The sequence below is a fragment of the Caretta caretta genome, chromosome 7 (genome assembly GCF_965140235.1).
Source record: "Caretta caretta isolate rCarCar2 chromosome 7, rCarCar1.hap1, whole genome shotgun sequence".
Classification (NCBI taxonomy): Eukaryota; Metazoa; Chordata; order Testudines; family Cheloniidae; genus Caretta; species Caretta caretta.
Genome location: NC_134212.1, coordinates 116,949,500 through 116,957,023, shown reverse-complemented (window position 1 = coordinate 116,957,023; position 7,524 = coordinate 116,949,500). Strand labels below are relative to the sequence as shown.

General features: G+C 45.2%; 1 protein-coding gene across 4 annotated transcripts in view; it reads left to right on the top strand.

The window, feature by feature from the left end:
- The first annotated feature begins 2,795 nt into the window (after nt 1–2,795).
- The window catches only part of SHOC2 (SHOC2 leucine rich repeat scaffold protein), a 109,380-nt gene continuing 104,651 nt past the window's right edge, over nt 2,796–7,524 (top strand). For 3 of the 4 annotated variants that reach the window (XM_048857227.2, XM_048857230.2, XM_048857229.2), the window contains exons 1-2: nt 2,796–2,911; nt 3,585–3,766. The gene's annotated coding sequence lies outside the window, so the exon portion shown is untranslated. The remainder of the gene's footprint in view (nt 2,912–3,584; nt 3,767–7,524) is intronic. The other variant, XM_048857228.2, reaches the window with a different exon arrangement.

Sequence of the window (7,524 nt, the reverse complement as noted above, 5' to 3'; positions counted from 1 at the left end):
GCTTAAAAATCATGAGATATTTTACCTGTGGAACTCATTGTCCAGGGACCAGAGACAGATTAAAATTTACTGGGGCCCTGGACGTATAGAACATTTGGGCCCCTATTAAAAACACGAATATATCAGAACGCATTAATACAAAGACTCCATTCACTGTTTACACACTGCATTAATAATGAAGCAAATCATATCCCAGTTCATAATACCTAAATTAACTGCTCAATGTTTCCTCATAGACAATGAATATGGTTAGATATTATCCATACCATAACGCAAAGATGTTCACTGCTAATCTAGACAACACTGGTATTGTAAGAATCAGTAATTCAGAGGTCAACAAGTGGTTCTTGCATCTCCCCCAATTTTCTTAAACCTGACCCTTATGCAGGGGGAGACCCTCAGCAGCAGCTGCGACTCTTGCTGGTAGCCGTTTTAACAGTTTTCGCTAAAATACTTAATTAACTTTTGGAAAAATAAATAAATAAATTGCAATGATTTGGACATGTATATGTGTATATTTAAGTACGGTTTTTCTTTTTGCAGACTCAGTAATAAAAATGTACAGTTGTCTCTATTCTTTACTGTACCTAAACAGAATAGAAACACAATTAAGGTGCTTTGCATGTTTTTCTCTTTTTTGTTGTTACTACTTTTGCTTTGTTGGTTGTTGTTGGTTTTTTTTTTTTTTTTTTTAAGACTTCCTACCTGGTAAGTCAGCTGCTGTGAAAAGTGATACTTGTATGTTAATATCACTTTTCAGAGCATCCCAGCTAGCTACTAAGTCTGCTGTGAAAAGTGACATTAACAAACATACAAATATCACTTTTCACAGCAGACTTACTAAGCCCTGGCAAGCCCAGGGACAAATTAAGCCCTGGATGGGGAGGTGGGCAGGGAGGCAGCAGGAGCCAGGCGTGATGCGGGTAGGGTAACCAGATGGCAAATGTGAAAAATCGGGACAGTGGGTGGGGGGTAATTGGTGCCTATATAAGAAAAAGCCCCAAATATCGGGATTGTCCCTATAAAATCAGGACATCTGGTCTCCCTAGATGCAGCGAATGGATAGGGGCCAGAGGCCATGGGCAGGAGTGGGAGGAGACAGGGCGGCAGTGAGGGCCAGGGTCGATTGGGGGTTTGAGCCCAGGGCCAGCACCCACTGCCAAATGGCCGGGGGCTAGAGCTTGGGGCCGGAGCCGGAAGCACTGCGACCAGATCGTGGGGCCCAAGCCAAAGTCCTGCAGCGGGGGAAGGAGCATGCCGCCTAAGCTCAGTGTTGGAGGAGGCAGTAGGGGCCAGGGGTGATGCGGGGGTGGGGAGGGAATGGGGGTGGCAGTTGGGGCCAGGAGCAGCGGGTGGGGGGTTGAACCCAGGGCCAGCACCCACTGCTGCATGGCTGGGTGTTGGAGCTGGAGAAGACAGCGAGGGTCAGGGACAATGTGGGTAGTGGGGTACTGAGCTTGGCGCTAGACCCCACTGCCGCATGGCCAGGAGCTGGAGAAGGCAGTGGGGACAAGGGGGATGGGGGAGGGGTGATGAGCCTGGGGCTGGAACCCAGGCCCCTGTGGCTGGGGAACAGAGCCTGCCACTGCACAGCCAAAGCCTGGGGCAGGAAGGCAGAGGGAGCCAGAGGCGACGGCGGGAAGGTGGGGAGGTTTAAGCGCAGGGCCAGAGCCTGCTGCAATGTGGCCGGATCCCAAAGCCTGCAGTCGGGATCCCAGGATCCGAGCTTGAAGCCTCACTGCTGAAGTCTGGGCCCCACAGCCAGAGCTGGGGGCCCCCAAACTGGCCAGGGCCCCTGGGCACGGGCCCCATGGGCCAGTGCGTTAATCCACTGCTGCAGGGGATGTTGGGAAGTCCAAAAGTATAAGCTGGGACTGGACAATGGGATGGATCACTCGATAATTGCCATGTTTTGTTAATTTGCTCTGAAGTATCTGGCACTGGCCACTGTTGGAAGACAGGATACTGGACTATTGGTCTGACCCAGTGTGGCCATTCTTATGTTATTAAAAATAACAAATTTTTGGTTCTTTTTTTTTCAGTTTCTGAGCCTTAAGGGGGCACTTGAGTCATGTTTTCTACCTTTTCTATGCAACCACTTGCTATTTTTTAAGATGAAACCTGAGATTCACACTCAGTCTGCTGATTCCAGCAGATGGGGCTTCCAGCCAACACTGTGAAGCCGTGGGATAGAGTGGCGAGAGTTGGCGTTCGTTAATGTCTCTTTAACGAGGGAGTGCTTGCATGGAGGGATGGTTTTGTGGGTTGAGCACCTGCCCCCTGCATGCTTAGGAAAGGGGAGAAAGCTCTGAATCCGCGCATTAGATTAGACCCCAGGGCAGGGTCAGGGAGGCTGGACTTGATTGTTCCGAGCTCCTTAAGGCGATAGACCAAGTACTGTCAGAACACTAGTAAAAGAAGGGGCTGTTCGCGGCCGAACATGGTGAGTGTTGGCCTCTGCGGCTTCTGGTGATATTGGGAAGGGGTCAGTGGGTGTCACATCATGAGGCCCCTCATCAGCTCAGGCCAGGGCACCTGAGTGTCTGTGGTGGGACCCCTCATGGTGGGGGAGCGGGTACATGGCTATTTTTGTCTTTTTTCCCCCACCCCCTTATTTTTTACTCGCTGTCTTGTAGAAGTTACCAGTTTCCTTTATTTTAACCCCCCTTTAAAAAAAAAAAAATCACGGTCATTGCCCAACCGTTGCCCATGGCAACAAGGGCACTTCCGCCCTAATCCAAGATGGCGGCGCCGCGCGGCGCTCTACCTGCGGCGGTGGCGCTCTCGATGGTGTGGCGGAGGCCTGTGGGTGGGGAGTCCCGTGACGGGTCGGTGCGCGGTGACGGCGGCCGGTAGGGGGCCGGCAGGGCCGGGCTTGAGAGTGGCTGAGGAGGATGGCGGATCCCTCACGGTAAGTGGGGCTGGGGCGGTGAGCCGAGGGGCTGGGCAGTCGCGGGGGGGGGGCAGGGGTCACCGAGGGAAGGTTGTGCGGAGAGGCGGGGGGCTGGGCTGGGCTGGGCTGGGGAGTAGGAGGGGGCTGGGCGGTTGGCACGGCGAAGCAAGCTGGGGTGTGAGATGGGAGCTTGGGGTGCGGAGAGGAACTCGGTGGGGTTGCAGCAGGGGGCGCGAATAGGGGGCTGCGGAGTGGAGGGATTCGGGAATGGGGGTGGGGTTAGGGAAGAGGGGGTGGAGGGAGTTGGGGGGTGGGGGTTAGGGAAGAGGGGGCGGGGGTGGAGGGGGCTGGGGGGGTTAGGAAGAGGGGGGCTGAGGGTGGGGGTGGAGGGAGTTGGGGGTTAGGAGGCTGGTGAATGGAGGGGATCGGATATGGGGGCTGGGGAATGGAGGGGTTTGAAGCTGGGGAATAGGGGCTGGAGGGGGTTGGGGAATAGGGGGTGGGGTAGGGGTGCGCTAGTAGGGCTGTGGGGGGACAGCTGAGGGATGGGGTGGGGGGGCTGCGTTTGGAGGGGAAGTCAGTGGCAGTGGCGAGAGAAGGGACGGGAGAGGCTGGTGTGGTGGTGAAAGGGTTGTGGAGTATGTTCTGTAGCACTAGCTACAGAAACTCTCACATCTCTTGCTGCTGCCAGGGAGAGCCTGTAGGTGGAGGAGTCTCGGCTCCGGGCTGTGCTGAGGCTGCCGTTGCTGACAGCAGGCAGGGGTTGGGCCTAAAAGGCAGCAAGACAGAAGAAGCAGGAACAACAGCCGAGATGGTAGAGAGCAGAAGCAGGAAGCCCCAAACACAAAGGCACTAAGGCCCCTTTATGAGCAGGTAAAACAGGCTTACTGGGAGAAGGGGTGTGTGTGGAGGTGGTGGATATTGGTTCTGAAATAAAATGCCATGGTGTCATGCTTTAAAAATATATCTTTTATTTGCTCCCTCCCCACCCCCGCTATAAACAAAGTGAGGGGTGTTGTCAGCTTTATAATTATTAGGGGAAACCCTTTCTAGAGACTGGTTATGGACAGGTTCAAACACTTGCAGGAGACAAACATAGCAGTCATCAGTAAAAAATATATTGTGTGTTGCCCCCTGGTTTGCAGGGAACAATGTTAATAAATCTTTGCCTGGAATTTGTTTGCTAGCTATGGTACAGATCAGCTGTATAGCCTCTAGGTTTATGAGCGGGTGGGATAAACTCAAATTACTGCATATTGTGTGCCCGGGTGTGAATTTTTTTAGTGTATAGTTAGCACTTAATTGGTGGTGTCTTGCCTCCCTGCATTTTGGGATACTATTTTATGATGCATCTTCTTCATATAGTAAAATGGTAAAAAAATATTAAAAAAATAAGGAAGCACAGTTTTTACAATACTGTCTTTCCTCTAACCAAAACATTGTGAGCGGGCTGAAGAGAAATTAAAGATGCTTTATGTATGTGCTTAGTAACAACTGACATACAGAGTAATGATTACCTGATGTTAGGGTAATCATTACATCTACAGTACTATGTGGTTGTGCTAGCTATACCTCTCCCCCCATCTTTTCATATAGGTGTGACATTTCCCTGTTTCACGGCATTTATTTTGTGGCAAATCTGTTGGAGCCATACAAACAGCCTCTCTTTAAAAACATGTATTCTGCAATCAAATAATTTTTGTATCTGAACTGTAGATGTGTTGTGAAGAACATTTAGTGACAGCTTCTTATACACATGTGGTTGTAAAAAGTGTGTTCATTGTCTATGTAAATTACACAAATATATTTTTAAGTCACTAGAGAGTTATAGTAATCATAATTGTATTGGATTGTTGCACATACTTGACTACGGTTGTGTTTGTATGTGGACTACGTAGCAGTTCAGCATGACAAGTTTAATGGAGAAATACTGCGTTCAGACTGCACATGGATTTATAAGAGTAGATATGGAAATTTAAAAAAAAGTCTTTATATATAAAATTAAAAAGTAGTAAAAGATTATGCTAATTGTAATTTTAGTTAATGTATTTGAAATTGATATAGACTGTGAAAGCATGCATTTTATGTAATTATGCATGCATGTGCACAAAGACCTTTTCACGGCAGAATATTAACGATTGAGTTTTAATTGCATGTATTGTAATTGCTGCAGTAGTGACACAGTCTCAGCCTTCTGGAACCAAAAATTACTGAAACAAAAATTAGCCAATGATTTTTTGACAAATTACTTTGGTGTCTTTATATATAAACTATTTACTTGTTTCTAATAGGGAAAAAATCACACCCTTAAAAATCATACACTCTTCATGGAACTATAGATCTAACTATCTTCAGGTATTATTGGGTGCATCTATTTATAAAATTAAGGGCCTGAAGAAGGTGGTGGTCATATTAAGTAATACAACATGTACAGCCATATTTTAAGCATAGCTTGTATAATGATCTCAGTATAACCCTAGGCTGATTTCTGAAAAGGATTTCTGCATCTTGAAAGTTTAATATTGCATTGTAGATACATTCCAATTTTAAAAAATACCCTAATTGTCAATTCTTGTTAAAAAGATTTGAGCTTGAATATTTTGATTTCCTGTTTGGTTAATCTTGAGCTCTGAGCAAGTAAAATGAAAGATTTAGGAGGTTGCAGCTGGATCCTTTCAGTTCACGTTAAACATTATGTATATATATACTTGTTTTACTGAGGTGCTGGATTTCTGTAGATGTAACAAGTGAAATGATCAGGAAACAATCACCTCCGTATAATCTGATGATAAAGCAAGATGATTTTGAACAAAAAACATCATTGATGTGTCTTGGATTCCTCATTTGAAAAGGGAAAGCTTTTTCCATGTTTTGTCAGAATCAGAGCAACATAACATTCCCTATTCTACTTTTTATAGAAATGTAAAGCAGAATCCCCTACATCACATAACAGCAGAGGTAGGATTGGTAAATAGTACTGGTTGTGGCTAGCTGCTGATCCTGGTATAATTCTGTCTTCCCAACATGACAGATCAGTAAGGCAAGAGATATGGGGAGGGGCATTCCTTTGTTATCTTGACAATTAAATCACACTAATGGAAGTACTCTACTTTAAGAACACTAGATTATTGAAAGGCTTCCATCTGACCAGTGAATAATTTTTTTAGCTTTCTGCATGTGGTTTTCTTTTAACATTTTCATTGTGTGAGCTCCAATTAGGAAATCCTTGGATTTATATCATGGCTTTCTATGAAATGAGCGTTTCTGCTGAAAGAATGTGTGATGGTCCTTATTTCAGTATTGTCATCATGAAGGAACTGTTCACTAGTGTGTGTGTAATATATGTACACCATGTCTAGGACTGTTTAGTAAAGAACGTTAGGTATGTACATGTACATATCTTAACGGGATTAAGAATGTAAAACTAGACAGGGATCAAATTTTACATTGGTATCAGGCTTGTCTAATAGATATCTAAAGATTGGGGGGGAAGATGTGCTCAGGGTCCAAGGATAGTATCTTTTTGGAAAGATTGCATTTTACAATAAGGGAATAAAATTTTCACTGGGAGAGTATTTGAACATTTCAGATGTGGCTAAAATATCAGCCTTTATCATTTAAATTTGAATGATAATTAAATACAGAAAATTCTCCCTTGCTACTGGCTTTTCCGAACTTCTGAGGAATGATGAAGAATTGCTCTCCACGCTAATTGCGCTTGGTAGGTGAGGTGCTGGGGATTGTCTCTTTCCTCTTCCCTCCACCTAGCTCCAGCTGGGATGGTTCACTCAGTTATTTCCTTCTCCCATCAGATTCTGATGGCTGTTTCTCTTTTCCCATCTTTAGGTAGGTGTTGGCTTTTTCAGTGTCTTTCAGAGGAGCTTGACGCTTGCTGTGTCTGGTACAGGTTACCTTGGTAGTGTGGGACCACTGTGAGGCTTCTTGCTACATCCCTGGTGTGTGTGTGTGTGTGTGGTGGTGGTGGTGGGGGGTTGTTAGGTAAACGTTATGTTGCACTAGCCCAGACGTTAATTTAACCCACTGTTGGGAAGTCCTGTTAACAAGCCCTGATGATTGATCAGCAGGTTTTCTGAAATTATTTGAAGTTCATTATGTGTACTTGTTTCCTGGGGTGGTGGTTTGTAGATGCTTTTTGGATTGAAGAAATCCTTGTATTTTTCCCTTTTTCTTTTTTATATCCATATATTTAATTTTGCTTACACATTGCGTTGTGCTTCATCTTGGAGGAGATGACTGCATTTCTTTATGGAAATATTTTTGGTGGAGGAGGAAAGGAACTGATGATATGGAAGAATTAACAGCCTCCCCAGCAAGCTTGTAAAGACTAAAATAATCCTTGTTTACATTACAATTACCCTGTCTGACAATACTGCATATTTTCTGTGTGTCTGAAATACAGTTTGGTATGTTACAAAATGTATTGAGATGCAACTTGTAGCATTTGATGATAAAGTAATATTTAAGGTACTAACATTTTTATATTCACTGTGCCTGCACTATCAAGGTCCGATGTTTCTTAGGTAACATAGTACTAAACCTCTCTTTAAATAGGGGCATATTCTGAAATCAAACTCTGTTCAGCAAAGTAATTCTTTATAAAGAGATGGCTC